General features: G+C 38.4%; 2 pseudogenes; both read right to left on the bottom strand.

Moving 5' to 3' along the window:
- Positions 1–492: 492 nt before the first annotated feature.
- Positions 493–1,608, bottom strand: LOC107813726 (uncharacterized; annotated as a pseudogene).
- Positions 1,609–21,225: 19,617 nt separating this feature from the next.
- On the bottom strand, positions 21,226–22,370 carry LOC107770811 (uncharacterized; annotated as a pseudogene).
- Positions 22,371–23,163: the final 793 nt, after the last annotated feature.

The following is a 23,163-nucleotide window of genomic DNA, read 5'->3' as shown; positions in this document are numbered from 1 at the left end:
AGTTCTAGAATGCTCGTTAATTGTGACTCCAGATCCGGGTGGTAGTAGTTAATATAGATTTATGATATTCTGCACTTATTATATTTCATCGTAGTTAATTATTGCTAATTACTGAACGGAAATAAGGAATTGGTAAATGATTCTCTAACGTTGGCTTGCCTAGTAAGTGAAATGTTAGGCGCCATCGCGGTCCCGTCAGTGAAAAATTTCGGGTCGTGACATATATAACAAATTAGATATTAAGGATTCATATATTGCCCACCCGAACTAATTTTCAAGCTACAAAGCTAGCTTCCCCATCGAGTATATAAGTATTCAGCAATGAGAAAATAAGTTACTCTTCTCTTTTAGTAGATAAAAAGTGGTAGCTACCGTCGTATGCATGCATGGCATGAACACAGACAGATTACATTATTAAAAAGCATAAAGATTACAAAACATAAGAATAAGTAACATGCCTCACTTATTTACGATTACTACTAAACACTGGAAGTAGAAACAGTAGTGTACTTCCATTTGATGAGGCGATAATTTTAGGGCGGCAACCATTTCTTCAAGCTGCAACCTCAACAGGACAGGTCATTTTGTCCTCGCGGCAGTATACCATGCAGCAGTTGAACCTCTTCTCATCTACATTATTAACAGATAAATAAAACCGGTGAAGACATGCATATTAGAGAAAGATCATTTGACCCTTTAATTTTATGCTACTATTAATTTTGAATAACAAAGATATAATAAAAGCCTATAAAGATTATGTTCTTTCTAGCAGCTAAAATAATCTTTTAGATGAGATGGTAACGAGGGACGGATTTATAGGCTAATATGTGGGGCCCGCGAACCCATGATCTTTTCGCGAAATTAGGTATTTTATGTATATATTTTTCTAAAATTGATCTAATGTTATCTGATGGCAATATTGGTGCACTTGGTCGAATCCTGAGTTATTTATCTGGAGGAGGAGAGATCAATTCCTACTTAATAATTTTTTTTCTCCTTTCTTAAGTGGTGCACCCATATGATAAAAATCCTAGATCTGCTGTGATGGTAACGTTGTACTTCAACATAATACTAAAGAAATAAACTAGCTAGGCTCTAGTTCACTGCCATATCCATGATCTATGTTTGACCCATGAAAAGGAATTAGACACGCGCGCACACGAAGAAGCATGCTAAAGACACAATTAAATAATCGATCTCTATATATATGATTGGTAACGTAATTCAAGAGAGGGAGAGAGAGAGATATACCATAATTCAACAGGAACTCAGAGCAGTAGCCAAGGGCACATCCAACATCATACTGGTTGTATGCAGTCTCACCTATTATGCCCTTAGTTTCAGCTATATTGGCCTCATCTTTGTCAGCGCACTTAATAACACATTGAGCTGCACAAATGGCTGCTTTTGCACAAATCACTTAGTAAACATTTTACTAAGCAGAAAGGGCTAATAGAGTTATCTTCAGTTGTTGTAATTTCATGATTAGCAGCCATGAAATGCTCCGAAAACAGAAGCATTGCAAGCATCAGTACTGCAAGCACTTTCTCAACCTTCCCTGCCATTGAGTGTTTTTATGCTTATCTCAAGGTTAATTAGTTAATACTGTGTTTTCTTATTTGTTGATGCAAAAACGAGGACCTCTTAGGAGCTATTTATAGTGGAAACGTCTTAGCATAAGAAAGGGGAAGTCGCACATTTCTCCCCATCACGTGCCTTCATCCCTTCTACACTAAGAAATATTAGGTCGCGGTTATTAAATTCTTAGTTTCAGCTAGCTAGTATCATCTCATGCTGTTCAACCACATAAGAAATCTCAAAACCATTTTATAATATGGCCAAATTTTCATGATATTTGCCATGACATAATATCCATTATAACAAAAATTGTGGATCATGACATTTGTCATGACATAATATCCACTATTAGGCCAATAATTTCTTGCTATAAATAGAGGAGCTTCTCCTCATTTGCAAACACACCAATTCAAGAGCTTTTCACTCTTGTCTTTTATTCTCCTCCTTTATTTCATTATAGAGTATTTTGTAAAAGAGTGAGTGTTGAGAAACACTTGTGTGAACCCTTTCTTTGGAGTGATCTTATGAGGTTATTCTCTTGGGGTATTTGGGACTAATTAGAATATTTACTCTAATTTTGTACTCTCTTTTGTACTCTTGTTGGTATAGTAAAATTGCTCCTCTCCACTTGCGGACGTAGATCACCTTGACCGAATCACATTAAATTTGTGTCTTCTTTATCTTCTTTAATTGCCGTTATTATCAACTTGCATTGTCTTTGTTATTGTCATTATAACGTTGTTTGGCTAAATTTTGCACTACCCGGTAACCCGATCCTAACACATTTATATCAGAGCCAGATCTAACCGGGTTAGTTTTAATAGCCAAAATGACTCTAACAAAGTCTTATGTTGCGAAATTTGACAGAAGTGCAAACTTCGGAATGTGGCAATTAAAGATGGAAGCTATCATAATTCAAGATGGCTTAGATTTGGCAATGCAAGGAAAGGAGAAGATGCCGGATAAAATAACGGACGGGAAGTTTGCCGTCATAGACAAAAAGGCAAAAGAAGGTATTATTTTAAATCTTTCAAATTAGGTTTTGTGTGAAGTTGCAGCAGAAAGCTCAGCCAAAGGCATATGGAAAAAGCTTAAAACCCCATATATGAAAAGAACAGTAGAAAACAGGTTTTACCTAAAGCAAAAACTCTACACTTTTCGTATGGCTAAAGGTACCTCTATACTTACATATCTTGATACTTTTGATTCTCTTCCTATGGATTTAACTAACATAGATGCTGAAATCAAAGATGAGGATCAAGCTGTATTATTGCTTGTTTCCTTACCCCAGTCGTTTAAACATATAAGAAATACTATGCTTTATGGAAAGGATAATATCTCTTATAAAGATATCAAATCTATTTTGAAATCAAAAGAACAAATACATAGAGATATTACTGGGGAATCTAGTGGGAACCAAGGGAAAGGCTTATTCATAAGAGGTAGATCCAATAAGAAAGATTCAAGTAGTGAGAAACCTAAATCAAGGTCAAAATCCAGATACACAAATGTCATGTGCAAATATTGTCATAAGAAAGGTCACATTATTTCTAAATGCTTTAAATTGAAAAACAAAAAGAAAAGCATGCAGAAAAGAAAAAATGAGAACAAAAATACTGACATTGCCGAAGCAAGTGTAGCTGCTGATGAGACTGAGAGAACTATTTATTTAGCAACTAATAATAGTTTCAAATCTAACAATGAGTGGATTTTAGATTAGGGTTGTTCTTATCATATGTGTCCCAGTCAGAATTTATTTACTATATATGAATCTATTGGAGGTGGAGTTGTCTTGGTGGAAAACAATGCTGCCTGCAAAGTTATTGGAAAAGGTATAGTCCGAATCAAAATGAATGAAGATGTAGTAATAACTCTCATCGATGTTAGACATGTTCCTGACTTGAAGAAAAATCTCATCTCTTTGGATACTCTAGAATCTCTTGGGTGCAAGTACACAGGTGAAGGTGGAGTTCTGAAAATTTCTCATGGTGCTCTTGTGAACATGAAAGCACGCAGATCTGGTACGTTGTATACTCTTTAGGGATCTACTGTTACAGGTGCCGTTGCAGTTTCAATATCAGATAAATCAGATTCTGACATCACCAAATTGTGGCATATCCGATTGGGGCATATGAGTGAAAAGGATCTTTCCATCCTTAGCAAAAGAGGTCTCTTACGTGGCCAAAGTACGGAAAATATGGAGTTCTATGAAAATTGTGTGTTCAGGAAGTAGAAAAGATTAGGCTTCAAATCTCCAGCGATTCATAGAACAAAATGTACTTTGGATTACATTCATTCAGATCTTTGGGGTCCTTCACGTACCCCATCAAAAGGTTGTGCCAGGTATATGTTAAATTTCATTGATGATTATTCAAAAAAAGTTTGGGTCTATTTCCTGAAAAATAAAAGTGATGTTTTCTTAAATTTCAAACAATGGAAAGTTTTGATTGAGAAGCAAACAGGAAAACAGGTTAAGCGGCTTAGAACAGATAATGGCTTGAATTTTTGTAATGATGAATTCAACGAATTTTGCTAGAATGAAGGAATTGCTCGACATCGTATTGTGAGAATGACACCTCAGCAAAATGGTGTGGCAGTAAGGATGAATAGAACTCTTTTGGAAATGGCTCGTTGCATGATTTCAAATGTTAGGTTGACAAACGCCTTTTGGGCAGAAGCTATCTCTACAGCTTGTTATATTGTCAACCGAGCTCCTTCTGCATCTTTGAACTTTAAGACTCCAAAGGAAATGTGGTCAGGTACTCCTGCTAATTATTCTAATTTTAAAGATATTTGGTTGCCCTGCATACATGCATGTAAATGATGGAAAATTAGAGCCAAAGGCTAAAAAGTGCATTTTCCTTGGGTATGCATCTGGGGTGAAAGGATACCGACTATGGTATCCTGATCCCACGACACCAAAATATATAATTAGCAGATATGTAACCTTTAATGAATCCTCTATGTTATATTCTAGAAAAGAGTCTTCTAGTTCTTGTAATACAGATAAAGGAAAGTGTACACAGAACCAGGTGAAGATTGAGATTGGTATTCCTTCTAAGCCAAGCTCATCAACTTTGGAACAAAATATAGTTGAAACTCCTAAAGTTGAGACAGAAGCTGAAATTCTTGAAGTTGAGACTCCTGAAGTTAAACCAGAAGAAGAGGAGTATTCTATATCCTAACATAGACCAAGAAGAGAAGGTAAACAACCATTAAGGTTTGGAGATTATGTTGCATTTGCTTTTCAGTTACACAGGAAACTGAAGAAAGGAGAACCATCAAAATATTTAGAAGCAGTTTCTGGTGCTGACTCAGCCAAGTGGCTGATTGCAATGAATGAAGAAATTGAATCTCTCCACAAGAATGGTACTTGGTCTCTTGTGAAGCCGCCATCAGGAAAAAGAATTGTTGGTTGCAAATGGGTCTTCAAGAAAAATGATGGCATTCCAGGGGTTGAAGATGCCATTTTGTAATATGGCCAAATTTTCATGATATTTGCCATGACATAATACCCATTATAACAAAATTTGTGAATTATGACATTTGTCATGACATAATATCCTCTATTAGGCTAAGGATTTCTTGCTATAAATAGAGGAGCTTCTCCTCATTTGCAAACACACCAATTCAAGAGCTTTTCACTCTTGTCTTTTATTCTCCTCCTTTATTTCGTTATAGAGTATTTTGCAAGAGAGTGAGTGTTGGAAAACACTTGTGTGAACCTGTACCAATCCGGCCGGTCGTTTTGACTATTGCAATCTCGTTCCCCCATTTACTGCTCAAATTATGAATTAAAGTTGTTATTTGGCTTGCCGGGGTAATTGGTTTGGGTTCGCTGAGGTTTTGAAATGATTTGGAGCACTTACTTCCAAGGTTTAAAATTTAAGTTGAAAAGGTTGACCGGATGTTAACTTATGTGTAATGACCTCGGAGAAATTTTACTAAGGAAATTGAGGTTTGGTGGTGCCGAGGTAGATCAATTTGTACAAAGATTATAGAAATTTCTCGTGTCGAGCTTGTTCGCCGCGGCTCGGACTTTTTGGGTTGAACAATGCACCGATGTGTAAAGAAAAATTTTGTCGGAAAATTGTCCTTTCTGCAACCACTATGCGGTCACAGAATCACTCTACGAACCGCATAATAGTCCCAAAGTAGATCAGGAGAGGGGCAAGATTTGAGGAAACTCTGCGGTGCACTATGCGACTGCAGACCTATTTTGCGGTGCATTATGCGACCACATAACAAGTATGCGGGCCGCATAATGACCGCAGACCGGGTCAGAGGAGGCCAAATTATGCGGCGGATATGCGGACCGCATACCTGTTATGCGATTGCATAACTGCGTCGGAGCTTCCATTCTTTCTAATTTTTTACCCGACCCAACTTCGATTTATAGCCCTTGAAGCTCATTTTTAGCCAAAATCTGATATTTTAGAGAGTGGTGAGAGCATTTTAGAGAGAAAGTGAAGACTTAGTCATTTATCCATCAATTCTTGTTCAAGGTTTGAAGATTTCACAAGGATCTTGCTTGGGCTTCAAAGAGGTAAGAATTTCTTTCCTCAATCCTTCAATTTCGGGTTTGGAGTAAAAATGGGTGATTTATAGTATGATTCTTGAGAGTAAGAGTATTATGTATATATACCAATAAGGTTGTGGAAAGATTATTAAGTTTAAATGGGTAAAGATTGGGTTGAAAATGGTGAAAATCTTCATAGGCTTTAATTGAAGATTTGAGGGTCGAGTTGGTATCGGATTTTGGAAAAATTTATATGGTTGGACTCGTGGTTGGAGAGGCGTTCATATTCTGCAACTTTTGTCGGGTTCTGATACGTGGGACCCACGAACGATTTTTGAGTTAATTTTAGATTTTATTGGAAAATTTAGTATCTCCTTATGGAATTAATTACAATAATTGGTGTTGAGAAAATAGAAATTTTAAAGTGTTCTTGAAAATTTTATTTGAATTGGTGCTAAATTTAGAGTTCTAGGTGTTATTTTTGCGATTTGATCACGCGAGCAGGTCTGTATGATATTTTTACACTTGTGTGCATGTTTATTTGGAGCTCCGAGGGCTCGGGTGAATTTCGGATAGGCCACAATATGTTTTGGACTTGGAAAAAATCTGGTTTTCTGCAGATTCTGGTGTGTGTCATATCTTTCTTCACATTCGCGAAGGTCCTCTCGCGAACGCGAAGAGTAACCTGATGAGGCTGAGACTTCTTCTTCGCGAACGCGAAGTGATGGGGGATTTACCCTTCGTGAACGCGACCGGCTCAACGCGAACGCGGAGCATGTGGGGACCTGGGGGGGGGGGGTCGTTCCTTCATCTCGAACGCGAGCAACGTCTCGCGAACGCGAAGGCCAGGGGGTTGTAACCATCGCAAACGCGAAATCTTGGCAGTCAGTACCTTCGCGAACCCGACAGTGGCCTCGCGAACGCGATGCACACTGTCGCCCAGTGCATAAAACAGAATCAAACACGGGCTTAAGCCATTTCTTCAATATTTTTCAAGAACCAAACGGGTAGAGGCAATTTCCAAGAGTCATTTTCTTTCCCAAAGTGTTGGTAAGTGATTATAAACCATTTTCTTTCAATTAGCCATTACATTCCTTGAATTATCAACCGAAAATCTAGAGTTTTCATGGTAGAATTAGGGGTTAGGGTAGAAACTAGGAATTTCGTAAATTTGGGGATTTAGACCTCGATTTGAGGTCGGATTCCAAAACTAATTACATATTCGGGCTCGGGGGTGAATGGGTAAAAGGATTTTGGTCTGAACCTCGGGTTTTGACCAAGCGGCCCCGGGGTCGATTTTTCGACTTTTTGGAGAAAAATTTGATAAATTTAATTTATGCAATATAATTGATTCCTTTAGCAATATTTGATATTATTGAGTCATTTTTGAATAGATACGAGTGGTTTGGAGGTGAATTCCAAAGGAAAAGCTTTGATTGAGAATTAAGTGGCCTTTGGAGCGAGGTAAGTGTTGTGTCTAACTCTGACTTGAGAGAATTAGGAACCTTAGATTATTTGCTAAGTGAAATTCATGTGAGCGGCGTATATGTGAGGTGCCGAGTACCTATGCGCGGCCAATTTACATGTTTTTTCATGTTTCTCTGTTTTTCTGATATTGTTTCATTCCTATGCCAAATTGCTACGTGTTATACTAGTGTTGTTCAAATTATCATTCTTATCGTGTTTACGGAATTTTCTAGTGATAATTGAGTTTTTATTTCAAAGTTGAGATTGATATTATGGAACCAAGTGTTGAAGTAAGGTTTGTACTTGTTATTCTATCTCCCTGTTATTATTTATGCATTGCATTATGGTAAGGGAGAGTGTTAATGCACGAAGGGTGATGTCGTGCCATATTGTGAGTGTTAATGCATGAAGGATGATGCCGTGCTGTATTGTGAGTATTAATGCACGAAGGGTGATGCCGTACCATACTGTGAGTGTTAATGCACGAAGGGTGATGTCGTGTCATGATATGAGAGTAAAAGCACGAAGGGTGATGCCGTGCCGTTTCTATTAATTTTATGGTGAGATTGAGAGTAAAAGCATGAAGGGTGATGCCGTGCATTCCTCTTTACTGTATTCACTATTCCTGTTGATTCATGGTATATTTACTGCTCCGGTGATCATTCTGTTGTAGTTCTTTATCTTGTATTCCCCTCAGTATGTCTCCCCTCCCGACATTTTCTGTTTAGTTCTTCATTCCTGTTATTTGTGTATACACTGTTAAATTGTACAGATTGATTGTAGGTGCTTTGCCTTAACCTCGTCACTACTTCTTCGAGGTTAGGCTCGACACTTACCAGTACATGGGATCGGTTGTACTGATACTGCACTTTGCACTTTCTATGCAGATTTTGATACCGGCTCAGGTTGATCGAGATTTGCTACTGGTCCGCTGTTCGGAGACTCAAGGTAGATATGTCGGCGTTCACAGATCTTAAAGTCCCCGTCTATCTTTTATGTCCTACTGTTTTCTTTCATTCAGACAGTTGTATTTCTTTCAGACTATTACTTGTAGTAAATTCTAGAATGATCGTGAATTGTGACTCCAGATCCGGGTGATAGTAGTTAATATAGATTTATGATATTCCGCACTTGTTATATTTTATCGTAGTTAATTATTGCTAATTACTGAATGGAAATAAAGAATTGGTAAATGATTCTCTAACGTTGGCTTGCCTAGCAAGTGAAATGTTAGACACCATCACGGACCCGTCGATGGAAAATGTCGGGTCGTGACAAAAAGAAAGTCATGTTCTGATAAAATTGCCTTTCCAGTAGCAGAATACATGCTAGTTTTATTTCAATCAGTTGCTTCAATTCTCAGCTTGATAAGGCAAACAAACCATGAAGGTCATGACTTATTCAAGTTATTGCTTAAAGAGGCAAAAGCCAACAAACTGCATGAGCAGTTTAGCTTAATATGGGAATGATCAAATCATGGTACTTTATTCAGGACAACTCAAATTTAGGGGTATGATTATAATAAAAGAAACTAAATTTTTAAATTTGATGTTACTATTCTCTTATGCATTATTTTTAAATTTCACGTAGGAAAATTTGGAAGTCCCTGTAGCACATAGTGAAGACAAAATATTGCGTTTAAGGTTATATTCTCTTATGCATTCGGTAGCCAAAACTTACTGGCCTGTCTAATCGAGATTCGCACTATGTAAAGCTCATTAAAGAAAAGGTGTTCCTTCGACGAGTTCCTTATTACCAAAACTTAAATTCGAGATAATTAAACGTGAGAAATGTCATCCATCTCACTATATGGTATTAACAATGATGCTTCTACATTGTTGGTTCTGTAGTGTTTCATTGTGTGAATCGAAAGAAAGAGTTCGTAGTTGACGGGTGAACTGAGAGTTTATTTCTTTAAAAGAGTCACTTACCATTTAATGTCCAATATACAAACCACCTCTTTTTAGGTAAACCATCTCTTTCTTTGAATATTCATAGTTCTGGACTTGATCAGAGATCCAAGTTACTCCCATTTTGATGTTAAAAATAAAACTCTATATAAAATAGCTATATACTAGTTTCCTATTCACTTGATGGGTCGATTAGCATGATTTGGTACTATTTATATTTTACCAATCTTATTAAATTATTTACAAATCACGAGGGATTGTCATATTATGATATTAAATTATTTTATTTGTCTTGTTAAATTATTTGTAAGTGATGACGTTATGATTTGGTACTATCTTTATTACTTATCCTGTTTAGTGGTTCACAAGTCATGACTTGACCGGGGTATTTTGCCTTTGTGACATTTTACAATGTTAAAATTTAAAAAGTATCTTTTTTAAATATCGTATGTGTAAAAGATAGGTCTCTTATGTATAAAAGCAAATCTCTCATGTCTATAAAAATAAATGCGATCATAAAACTAAAAACAAGTTTGTAATAGGGCACAAAACCATTCGACCGACTAACATGACTTAGTATTATCTTCGTTCAGCCTATCTATTCCAAATCTGTAAAATTTGGTATTTAACCTTAAAATTGGATAACAATTAAACTTATAATGTGGTTCTAAGGACATATGATTTCACTTAATACAAATTGATAAATATGAAGATTAATAACAGAAATGAACTATAAAGTAAAGCAAACCAGTGTTAGAATGAAACTCAACCCTCGAGTTTGGATACCTTCGAACTTGTTGATGTAAGAACAATTAAAATATAGCAAGCTGATGAACAATAGTATAAACGAGAAAGAGAATTATATTTCTTTGAAATCTGTGAACAATGTGTGTTACAGATGATTAGAACCCCTCCTTTAAATAGTAGAGGAATTTCACTTATGGTATAATTGTAATTAAAGAAGAAAATTCCATGATTAGCTAATAAACCATTTCTGATTTGATCCGTTCCGAGATTTACGTCATGATCTTCGACCAGTCACGGTTATCTCGCCTTTATGTTATTGTGTTATCTTCGATCCTGCTCGATGTCTGTCTCTTTTGGCTTCGATTGCTACTAGCCTCGATCTCGACAGCTACCTCGATTCTGAACTCGGTACCTTATCCTCGTGGTTTAGTCTGTTCCGTTACGAGGCCATCCTTCGATGCAAGCTCCTGGTCTCGGTCAAATAGTAAAATCGGGTGAGCCCGATTTTAACCGTATACAATTGGTACTTGGTACTGACAACAAGTTGTCCTTACTCTAAACACTCTTCCATCTAATCTACGCATCAAGGGAAATCTGCATAGCATTTGTATCCACCATCATTAAAAGCCCAAGTTCCACATAAAGTGAGATCCATCTTAGCACCAGCTAGTAGCATTCCTCTAATCCACATCATGGTCCATTAAACTGTAAGAATTGCACCCATTTATGTAGAAAGTTTTACCATTAACAAAGTCCATTAATTTCTCTCCACAAAATTTAGATTATATTCTCTGTTGTAATTGACCCACAAGACCCCGAATGATAAATAGAGAAAGCAAGAAATAATCCGAAGTCAATGACTGGATAAAACAGGCCAGCTTTTCTTGCTAGGGTTCTGATCATAGGTGATTTAACCATTTCATGAAATGGAAAAAAGAACCAACCAAAATGGGGAAAACCATAGAGCAACCATTTTGAGCCAATTTTCTCCGTCAAAATGGGGGAAAACCATAAAACTTCGCAGAAGAAATAATGGCTATTCACATTAGCTTGTAATTGCACTTATTAGAAATGACCACATTTGAAAGAGAGTGCAGTAGCACGTTCAAGGGATAAATTCAGAAAGGTTGCTAATTGAGATGGTTTAGTCAATTATCCTTACATAGACCTCTAGATACATCTGTCCATATAAGTGTGAAATCATGATGCATGGTTAGAGGTGTTAAAACGAGACGACTATTCCTAAAAATTACATGTACAAAAGTGTAAAAATTGCATGGGGCGTCCTATTCTCTTTTTAACTTATACCTATTTTGTTTATTCGTTTGTATCCGTACCCATTTTTTTGTTAAAAGTATTTTAAAAAGACGATTTTGCCCTTCTTTAATAAAAGACTATTTACAAAACTGTAGACTGCAGGGCAAAACTTGTTTTGGTATGAACTTTTAGCAAATGAACTAAATAACTTCAGCATGCATTAGAAAAAACTAATTAGAAAATTACATAATGTAAGATAAAAATTTAAGCATGTTTAGTCTGATGTTGTAGCAAATGAACTAAAACACTTCAGCTTGTTTAGGCTGAAGTTTCGGATAATACTCATGACAAAATTGTAGACTGCATGACAAAATTTCAGCATGTTTTGGTATGAAGTTTTAGCAAATAAACTAAATAACTTCAGCATGCATTAGCAAATACTCGTTAGAAAATTACATATTGCAAGACAAAAACTTAAGCATCTTTAGTATGATATTTTAGCAAATGAACTAAAAAACTTAAGCATGTTTAGTCTGAAATTTTAGCAAATGAACTAAAAAACTTAAGCATGTTTAGTCTGAAGTTTTAAGAAATGAACTAAAAAATTTAAACATGTTTAGTATGAAATTTTAGCAAATGAACTAAATAACTTAAGCATATTTAGTCTAAAATTTTAGCAACTGAACTAAAAACTTAAGCATACTTAGTCTGAAGTTTTAACAAATGTACTAAATAACTTCAGCATATTTAGACTGAAGTTTCGGATAAAACTCATGACAAAACTATAGACTGCAGGATAAATAAATTTTAAAAATAGAGTACAGGTTAAAATGTGGTACAAATATAGGGTACGGTTGCAAACCCCAAAAAAAAGTTGCAGTGAAAGACCTTTAATTTCTTGGGATATATGAAACTTAGCCAAGCACAACGAAAGGAAAAGATATATTAAGCTCATGTAAACTAAATGAGGTTGCGTTAATTAGTTACGCTCACAATCGTCCAAAATTTGCTAGAAATGATCATATTAATATTGTCGGCGAATTTACACTACTTCATCGTGATTAGTCAATATATTTAGTGAGTACATGGGGTCGGTTGTACTCAAACTACACTTCTGCATCTTGCGTGCAGATTTGTAGAGCGGAGCTGCGGTGGATGATGGGGTCTGACTCTGAAGATGTTCGTGCCTTCCGGATGTGGCTACCATTTCTCCCTGGGTAGTTCTAGAGTTGAATTTTGTTTATGTACATTTCAAACAGAAGTTGTATTTATTTCACATCCGTTTTTGCAGTAATTCAGTCTTAGTAGCTCATGTCTTGTACTACCAGTCCTTGGGTTATTGTTTGGAATCCAGATATATCAATTGTTGATCACATTTATTTTATTAGAATTGTGTTAACTGTTAATTGGCTGACCTAACGAGTCGGGTTAGGTGCCATCACGACTTGTGAATTTTGGGTCATGACAATATCAGTAATAAATAAAGTATCATGAATTAAGAAGGTAAAAAAGAAAGTCCTGTTCTGATAAAATTGCCTTTCCACTAGCAGAATATATGCTAGTTTTATTTCAATCAGTTGCTTCAATTCTCAGCTTGATAAGGCAAACAAACCATGAAGGTCATGAATTATTCAAGTTATTGCTTAAAGAGGCAAAAGCCAACAAACTGCATGAGCAATTTAGCTTAATATGGGAATGATCAAATCATGGTACTTTATATGGTTTTATTCAAGAAAGAAAGTCAGGACAACTCAAACTTAGGGGTATGATTATAATAAAAGAAATTAATATTGTACTACAACTTTTACATTGAACAAAATAATTACTGAATCACTCGTGGTTTAGCATTTTTATAGCTGAAAACTTGAATCTTGATCATTCGAATCTTGATGTTACTATTCTCTTATGCATTATTTTTACATTTCACGTAGGAAAATTTGGAAGTCCCTGTAGTACGTAGTGAAGATAAAATATTGTGTTTAAGGTTATATTGTTTTATGCATTCGGTAGCCAAAACTAACTAGCCTGTCTAATCGAGATTCGCATTATGTAAAGCTCATTAAAGGAAAGGTGTTCCTTCGACGAGTTCCTTATTACCAGAACTTAAATTCAAGATAATTAAACGTGAGAAATATCATCCATCTCACTATATGGTATTAACAATAATGCTTCTACATTGTTGGTCCTGTAGTGGGTTCAGTCTGTAACAATCAACAATTAAAAGAAAATAATAAAAGCTGGTGTTTCATTGTGTGAATCGAAAGAAAGAGTTCGTATTTGACGGGTGAATTGAGAGTATATTTCATAGAAAGAGTCACTTACCATTTAATGTCCAATATACAATCCACCTCTTTTTAGGTAAACCATCTCTTTCTTTGAATTTTCATAGTTCTGGAACTCCCATTTTGATGTTAAAAAAAAAACTCTATATACAATAGCTATATACTAGTTTCCTATTCACTTGATGGATCGATTAGCATGATTTGGTACTATTTATATTTTACCAATCTTATTAAATTATTTACAAATCATGAGGGATTGTCATATTGTGATACTAAATTATTTTATTTGTCCTGTTAAATTATTTGTAAGTCATGACGTTATGATTTGGTACTATCTTTATTACTTATCTTGTTTAGTGGTTCACAAGTCATGACTTGACCGGGGTATTTTGCCTTCATGACTTTTTACAATGTTAAAATTTAAAAAGTATCTTTTTTAAATCTCGTATGTGTAAAAGATAGGTTTCTTATGTGTAAAAACAAGAGGCAGGAGTACTTTTGGTAGAGGCCATCCTCCCAGGCCGTTTCATTCAACACTCCAGGCATCCCACGGTGCCTCAGGTGGTCGTGGCCCTCAGATGCATTATTCCGACTAGCTAGCCTACAGTGCCCCACTAGCTCCTATTAGTGCACCTCCACTCTAGAGTTATCAGGGTGGTCATTCAAGTCGACAGGGTCAGTTTCAGGGTCAGCAGTCACAGCAGCCGAGGTTATATTATTCTTGTGGTGATTTGAGGCACATTGCTAGATTTTACCCTCGGGCAACGGGCAGCTCACAGCATCAGAGTTCTCGTACCATGGTTCCGGCACCAGTTGCTTTACCACCTGCTCAGCCAGCCAGAGGCAGGGGTCAGGCAGCCAGAGGTAGGGGCCAAACAGTTAGAGGTGGAGGTCAGGCCGTTAGAGGTGGAGACCAGCAAGCTAGAGGCCGTCCCAGGGATGTAGTTCAGGGTGGTGGGGCCCAGCCCCTGTGTTATGCTTTCACAGCCAGGCCTGAGGATGAGTCATCTGATGTTGTTATCACAGGTACTATTTCAGTTTGCAGTAGAGATGTTTCAGTTCTATTTGATCCGGGATCTACTTACTCCTATGTGTCATCCTATTTTGCTTCCTATTTGGTTATGTCCCGTAATTCTTTGAGTTCTCCTGTGTTTGTGTCCACACCAGTAGGAGATGCTATTGTTGTAGATCGTGTTTACCGTTCGTGTGTGGTCACCATTGGGAGTCTTGAGACTCGTGTAGATTTTCTACTTCTCGACATGGTTGATTTTGATGTCATAGTGGGTATGGATTGGCTGTCACCTTATCATGCTATATTAGATTGTCATGCCAAGATGGTGACCTTAGCCTTGCAGGGGTTGCCTCGATTAGAGTGGAGAGGGAATCTTGGCCATTCTGCCAGCAGGTTTATCTCTTATATGAAGGCTCAGCATATGGTCGAGAAAGGTGTCTAGCTTATTTGGCTTATGTCCGCGATTCTAATGCGGAGGTTACTTCCATGGATTCAGTGCCGGTTGTTCGTGAGTTTCCAGAGGTGTTTCTTGCAGACCTGCCGGGAATGCCACCCGACAGTGATATTGATTTCGGCATTGATTTGGCTCCGGGCACTCAGCCTATTTTCATTCCGCCATATTGCATGGCCCCGCCAGAGTTGAAAGAATTGAAGAAGCAGTTACAAGATTTGCTTGATAAGGGCTTCATTAGACCTAGTGTCTCGCCCTGGGGTGCACCTGTGTTGTTTGTGAAGAAGAAAGATGTATCGATGAGGATGTGTATAGACCATCGGCAATTGAACAAAGTCACTGTCAAGAACAAGTATCCATTGTCGAGGATTGATAATTTATTTGATCAGCTTCAGGGTGCCAAGGTATTTTCAAAGATTGATTTGAGATTTGGCTACAATCAATTGAGGATTAGGGTATCCGATGTTCCTAAGACAGCTTTTCGGACTCGGTATGGGCATTATGAGTTTCTAGTGATGTTATTTAGGCTGACAAATGCCCCAGCAACATTCATGAATTTGATGAACTGGGTGTTCAAACCCTACTTGGATTCCTTTGTAGTTGTGTTTATTGATGATATCTTGATCTACTCCCACAGTCGAGAGGAGCATGATCAGCACCTTCGGATCGTTCTTCAGACTCTGAAAGACAGCCAGTTATATGCTAAGTTGTCAAAATACGAGTTTTGGTTGAGTTCAGTTTCTTTATAGGGTCACGTTATATCACCAGAGGGTATTCAGGTGGATCCTAAGAAGATTAAGGCAGTCCAGAATTGGCCTAGACCCACATCAGCTACAAAGATCCGTAGTTTCCTGGGTTTGGTAGGCTATTACCGTCGATTTGTGGAGAGGTTTTCATCCATAGCAGCCCCGTTGACCAGATTGACCCAGAAGGGTGCCCCGTTCAGGTGGTCAGACGAGTGTGAAGCGAGCTTTCAGAAGCTCAAGACTGCTTTAACTACAGCACCGTTATTGGTGTTTTCCATAGGTTCAGGATCTTATACAGTATATTGTGATGCATCTCGTATTGGTGTGGGTGCGGTATTGATGCAGGGTGGCAAGGTTATTGCATATGCTTCACAGTAGCTGAAGGTTTATGAGAAGAATTACCCTGTTCATGATCTAGAGCTGGCAGCCATCGTTCACGCGCTGAAGATTTGGAGGCACTATCTTTACAGTGTGCCATGTAAGGTATTCACTGATCATCGGAGCTTGCAGTATTTGTTCAAGCAGAAGGAACTCAATTTGAGGCAGAGGAGGTGGCTGGAGCTATTGAAAGACTATGATATCACCATATTATATCATCCTGGGAAGGCCAATATGGTGGCCGATGCTTTGAGTAGAAAGTCAGTCAGTATGGGTAGCCTGGCATATATTCCAGTTGGTGAGAGACTGCTTGCATTGGATGTTCAGGCCTTGGCCAACCAGTTCGTGAGGTTAGATGCTTATGAGCCCAGCTGTGTTCTAGCTTGTACAATTGCTCGGACTTCTTTATTTGAGCGCATCAGAGATCGGCAGGATGACGATCCTTATTTACTTGTCCTTAGAGACACAGTGCGGCACAGTGGTGCCAAGCACGTTACCGTTGGAGATGACGGAGTTTTTAGGATGCAGGGTCGTATTTGTGTGCCTAATGTGGATGGACTTCGTGAGTTGATCCTTGAGGAGTCCTACAGTTCCCGGTATTCTATACATCCGGGTACCGCCAAGATGTATCAGGACTTGAGGCAGCATTATTGGTGGAGGCGAATGAAGAAGGACATAGTTGCCTATGTAGCTCGATGCCTAAATTGCCAGCAGGTAAAGTGTGAGCATCAGAGACCTGGTGGTTTACTTCAGAGGTTAGATATTCCTGAGTGGAAGTGGGAGCGTATCACTATGGACTTTGTTGTCGGACTCCCACGGACTCAGAGGAAGTTCGATGCAGTTTGGGTCATTGTGGACAGGCTGACTAAGTCAGCGCATTTCATTCCTGTGGCAGTTACTTATTCCTCGGAGCGGTTGGCAGAGATTTATATTCGTGAGATCGTCCGTCTTCACGGTGTGCCCGTGTATATCATTTCTAATCGAGGTACATAGTTTACCTCGCACTTTTGAATGACAGTTCAGCGTGAGTTGGGTACGCGGGTTGAGTTGAGCACAACATTTCATCCTCAGACGGACGGTCAGTCCAAGCGTACTATTCAGATCTTGGAGGATATGCTTTGTGCCTGTGTTATTGACTTTGGAGGTTCTTGGGATTAGTTTTTGCCGTTAGCGGAGTTTGCCTACAATAACAACTACCAGTCGAGCATTCAGATGGCTCCATATGAGGCATTATATGCTAGACGGTGCAGGTCGCCAGTTGGGTGGTTCGAGTCGGGGGAGGCTCGGTTATTGGGTACAGACTTAGTTCAGGAGTCCTTGGACAAGGTCAAGATTATACAGGATCGACTTCGTGCAGCTCAGTCCAGGCAAAAGAGTTATGCTGACCGTAAAGTTCGTGATATTGCATTCATGGTTGGAGAAAGAATATTGCTTCGGGTATCGCCCATGAAGGGTGTTATGAGATTTGGGAAGAAGGGAAAGTTGAGCCCTAGGTATATCGGGCCATTTGAGATCCTTGAGAGAGTGGGGGAGGTAGCTTATAGACTTGCGTTGCCTCCAGGGTTATCCTCAGTTCATCTGGTATTCCATGTGTCTATGCTCCGAAAATATCATGGTGACCCGTCCCACGTGTTAGATTTCAGCTCTGTCCAGTTGGACAAGAATTTGACTTACGAGGAGGAGCCGGTGGCCATTCTAGACCAGCAGGTTTGTCAGTTGAGGTCAAAGAGTTACCCTTCAGTTCGAGTGCAGTGCAGAGGTCAGCCTATTGGGGCATCTACTTGGGAGTCCGAGTCCGATATGCGGAGTAGGTACCCCAACCTTTTCACCAGCCCAGGTATTTTTCTATGTCCGTTCGAGGACGAACGGTTGTTTTAGAGGTGGAGAATGTGATGACCCAAAAGGTTATCTTATATTTTAGAACTCGAATCTGCGCTCTTAAGCCTTAAAAATCTCATTTTTACCCTCCTCGATTTGCGTGCACAGTCTGGGAAGGTTTCCGGAAAGCTTTTATGTTGAAAACTGATGAAAATAAGAATTTTTGCCTTAAAAATTAATTTTAGTTGATTTCGGTCAACATTTTTGGTAAACAGACACGGATCCGTGCTTTGACAGTCCCGGTAGGTCCGTATCGAATTATGGGACCTGAGCATATGCCCGGAATCGAATTCGGAGGTCCCTAGCTTGAATTATGATTTTTTGATAAAAATTAAAAGTTTGGAAATTATTTATTTTTAAGAATTGATTGATATTTGGCATTGTTAGTATCGGGTCCATATTTTGGTTCCAGAGCCCGGTACCAATTCATTATGATATTTAAGACATGTTTGTGAAATTTGGTGAGAAAGGGAGTTGATTTGACGTGATTCGGACGTCCAATTGAGAAATTAGAAGTTTTAAAGTGTTCTTGAGAATTTCATTTGATTTGGTGCTAAATTTAGAGTTCTAGGTGTTATTTTGGCGATTTGATCGCGCGAGAAGGTCCGTATGATATTTTTAGACTTGCGTGCATGTTTGGTTTGGAGCCCCGAGGGCTCAGGTGCCGTTCGGGGCGATGCGCGTGTTGAGTTCAAACCTCAACAAGGCTGCTGGTGCACCAAATCTGGTGTGCCCGCACCTGCGAGCCTTTGGTCGCAGGTGCGAGCGAGAGCCCCGCAGATGCGACCCAGGCCTGGACTTTATTTTTTCGCAGATGCGGACTTTTCTCCGCAGGAGCAGGACCGCAGAAGCGGAACCCTGTCCGCAGGTGCGGCCTCAGTTGGCCCAGCCCTTTTCCGCAAAAGCGCACACCCCGTCCGCACATGCGGATGCGCAAGTGCGACCAAAGCACCGCAGGTGCAAAGGTTGCTGGGCAGTGAGCATTTAATTCGGACTCCAGCCATTTTTCTTCGTTTTCAAAAGGATAGGAGGCCTAGGGCGATTTTTCAAAGACATTTTTTCCCCAAATCATAGGTAAGTGTTCCTTAACTCGTTTCTTTCAATTACCCATTACATTTCTTGAATTTTCAACCAAAAATCTAGATTTTTCATGGTAGAATTAAGGGTTAGGGTAGAAAATAAAAATTTCGGGAATTTGGGGATTTAGACCTCAATTTGAGGTCGGATTCCAAAAATAATTACATATTCGGGTTCGGGGGTGAATGGGTAAAATGATTCTGGTCCGAACCTCGGATTTTGACCAAGCGGGCCGGGGTCGATTTTTCGAGTTTTTGGAGGAAAATTTAATTTATGCAATATAATTGATTCCTTTAGCAATATTTGATATTATTGAGTCATTTTTGAATAGATACAAGTAATTTGAAGGTGAATTCCAAAGAAAAAGCTGTGATTGAGAATTAAGTGGCCTTCGGAGCGAGGTACGTGTTGCGTCTAACCCTGACTTGAGGGAATTAGGAACCTTAGATTATTTGCTAAGTGAAATTCATGTGAGCGGCGTATATGTGAGGTGACGAGTACCTATGCGCCGCCAATTTACATATTTTTCCATGTTTCTCTGTTTTTCTGATATTTTCTCATTCCTATGCCAAATTACTACGTGTTATACTAGTGTTGTTCAAATTATCGTTCTTATCATGTTTACGGAATTTTCTGGTGATAATTGAGTTTTTATTTCAAAGTTGAGATTGATATTATGGAACCAAATGTTGAAGTAAGGCTTGTACTTGTTATTCTATCTCCCTGTTGTTATTTATGAATTGCATTATGGTAAGGGAGAGTGTTAATACACGAAGGGTGATGTCGTGTCGTATTGTGAGTATTAATGCACGAAGGGTGATGCCGTGCCATATTGTGAGTGTTAATGCACCAAGGGTGATGTCGTGCCATATTGTGAGTGTTAATGCACGAAGAGTGATGCCGTTCCATGATATGAGAGTAAAAGCACGAATGGTGATGCCGTACCGTTTCTATAAATTTTATGGTGAGATTGAGAGTAAAAGTACGAAGGGTGATGCCGTGCATTCTTCTTTACTATATTCATTATTCCTGTTGATTCATGGTATATTGACTGCTCCGGTGATCATTCTGTTGTAGTTCTTTATCTTATATTCCCCTCAGTATGTCTCCCCTCCCGACATTTTCTGTTTAGTTCTTCATGCCTGTTATTTGCGTATAAACTGTTAAATTGTACAGGTTGATTGTAGGTGCCTTGCCTTAGCCTCGTCACTACTTCGTCGGGGTTAGACTCGATACTTACTAGTACATGGGGTCGTTTGTACAGATGCTGCACTCTGCACTTTCTGTGCAGATTTTGATACCGGCTCAGGTTGGTCGAGATTTGCTATTGGTCCGCTGTCCGGAGACTCAAGGTAGATCTGTCGGCGTTCACAGACCTTGAAGTCCCCGTCTATCTTTTTATATCCTACTGTTTTCTTTCATTCAGACAGTTGTATTTCTTTCAGACTATTACTTGTAGCAAGTTCTAGAATGCTCGTTAATTGTGACTCCAGATCCGGGTGGTAGTAGTTAATATAGATTTATGATATTCTGCACTTATTATATTTCATCGTAGTTAATTATTGCTAATTACTGAACGGAAATAAGGAATTGGTAAATGATTCTCTAACGTTGGCTTGCCTAGTAAGTGAAATGTTAGGCGCCATCGCGGTCCCGTCGGTGGAAAGTTTCGGATCGTGACATATATAACAAATTAGATATTAAGAATTCATATATTGCCCACCCGAACTAATTTTCTAGCTACAGAAAGCTAGCTTCCCCATCGAGCATAAGTATTCAGCAATGACAAAATAAGTTACTCTTCTCTTTTAGTAGATAAAAAGTGGTAGCTAGCGTCGTATGCATGCATGGCATGCACACAGACAGATTACATTATTAAAAAGCATAAAGATTACAAAACATAAGAATAAGTAACATGCCTCACTTATTTACTATTACTACTAAACACTGGAAGTAGAAACAGTAGTGTACTTCCATTTGATGAGGCGATAATTTTAGGGCGGCAACCATTTCTTCAAGCTGCAACCTCAACAGGACAGGTCATTTTGTCCTCGCGGCAGTATACCATGCAGCAGTTGAACCTCTTCTCATCTGCATTATTAACAGATAAATAAAACCGGTGAAGACATGCATATTAGAGAAAGATCATTTGACCCTTTAATTTTATGCTACTATTAATTTTGAATAACAAAGATATAATAAAAGCCTATAAAGATTATGTTCTTTCTAGCAGCTAAATTAATCTTTTAGATGAGATGGTAACGAGGGACGGATTTATAGGCTAATATGTGGGGCCCGCGAACCCATGATCTTTTCGCGAAATTAGGTATTTTATGTATATATTTTTCTAAAATTGATCTAATGTTATATGATGGCAATATTGGTGCACTTGGTCGAATTCTGAGTTATTTATCTAGAGGAGGAGAGATCACTCCTACTTAATATTTTTTTTTCTCCTTTCTTCAGTGGTGCACCCATATGATAAAAATTCTAGATCCGCTGTGATGGTAACGTTGTACTTCAACATAATACTAAAGAAATAAACTAGCTAGGCTCTAGTTCACTGCCATATCCATGATCTATGTTTGACCCATGAAAAGGAATTAGACACGCGCGCACACGAAGAAGCATGCTAAAGACACAATTAAATAATCGATCTCTATATATATGATTGGTAACGTAATTCAAGAGAGGGAGAGAGAGATATATACCATAATTCAACAGGAACTCAGAGCAGTAGCCAAGGGCACATCCAACATCATACTGGTTGTATGCAGTCTCACCTATTATGCCCTTAGTTTCAGCTATATTGGCCTCATCTTTGTCAGCGCACTTAATAACACATTGAGCTGCACAAATGGCTGCTTTTGCACAAATCACTTAGTAAACATTTTACTAAGCAGAAAGGGCTAATAGAGTTATCTTCAGTTGTTGTAATTTCATGATTAGCAGCCATGAAATGCTCCGAAAACAGAAGCATTGCAAGCATCAGTACTGCAAGCACTTTCTCAACCTTCCCTGCCATTGAGTGTTTTTATGCTTATCTCAAGGTTAATTAGTTAATACTGTGTTTTCTTATTTGTTGATGCAAAAACGAGGACCTCTTAGGAGCTATTTATAGTGGAAACGTCTTAGCATAAGAAAGGGGAAGTCGCACATTTCTCCCCATCACGTGCCTTCATCCCCTCTACATACGTACAATTTGCAAACGTCATGAAACACCACGTAGGCAATGACCTCATGCAAACAAATTTAAGATTACGTAAACTTCAATTATGACATATTATCGCAGCCTATAATTCTTGGATATAATTTTGTTTTCTTTCAAACAGGCACCCCTTTCGCACATTTCTCCCCATCACGTGCCTTCATCCCTTCTACACTAAGTAATATTAGGTCGCGATTATTAAATTCTTAGTTTCAGCTAGCTAGTATCATCTCATGCTGTTCAACCACATAAGAAATCTCAAAGCCATTTTATAATATGGCCAAATTTTCATGATATTTGTCATGACATAATATCCATTATAACAAAAATTGTGGATCATGACATTTGCCATGACATAATATCCACTATTAGGCCAATAATTTCTTGTTATAAATAGAGGAGCTTCTCCTCATTTGCAAACACACTAATTCAAGAACTTTTCACTCTTGTCTTTCATTCTCCTCCTTTATTCATTATAGAGTATTTTGTAAAAGAGTGAGTGTTGGGAAACACTTGTGTGAACCCTTTCTTTGGAGTGATCTTGTGAGGTTATTCTCTTGGGGTATTTGGGACTAATTAGAGTATTTACTCTAATTTTGTACTCTCTTTTGTACTCTTATTGGTATAGTAAAATTGTTCCTCTGCGCTTGTGG

The sequence above is a fragment of the Nicotiana tabacum genome, chromosome 22, assembly GCF_000715075.1.
Source record: "Nicotiana tabacum cultivar K326 chromosome 22, ASM71507v2, whole genome shotgun sequence".
In the NCBI taxonomy this organism is placed as follows: Eukaryota; Viridiplantae; Streptophyta; class Magnoliopsida; order Solanales; family Solanaceae; genus Nicotiana; species Nicotiana tabacum.
Note: the sequence above shows the minus strand (reverse complement) of the source record. Positions and strands in the feature narration are given on the sequence as shown.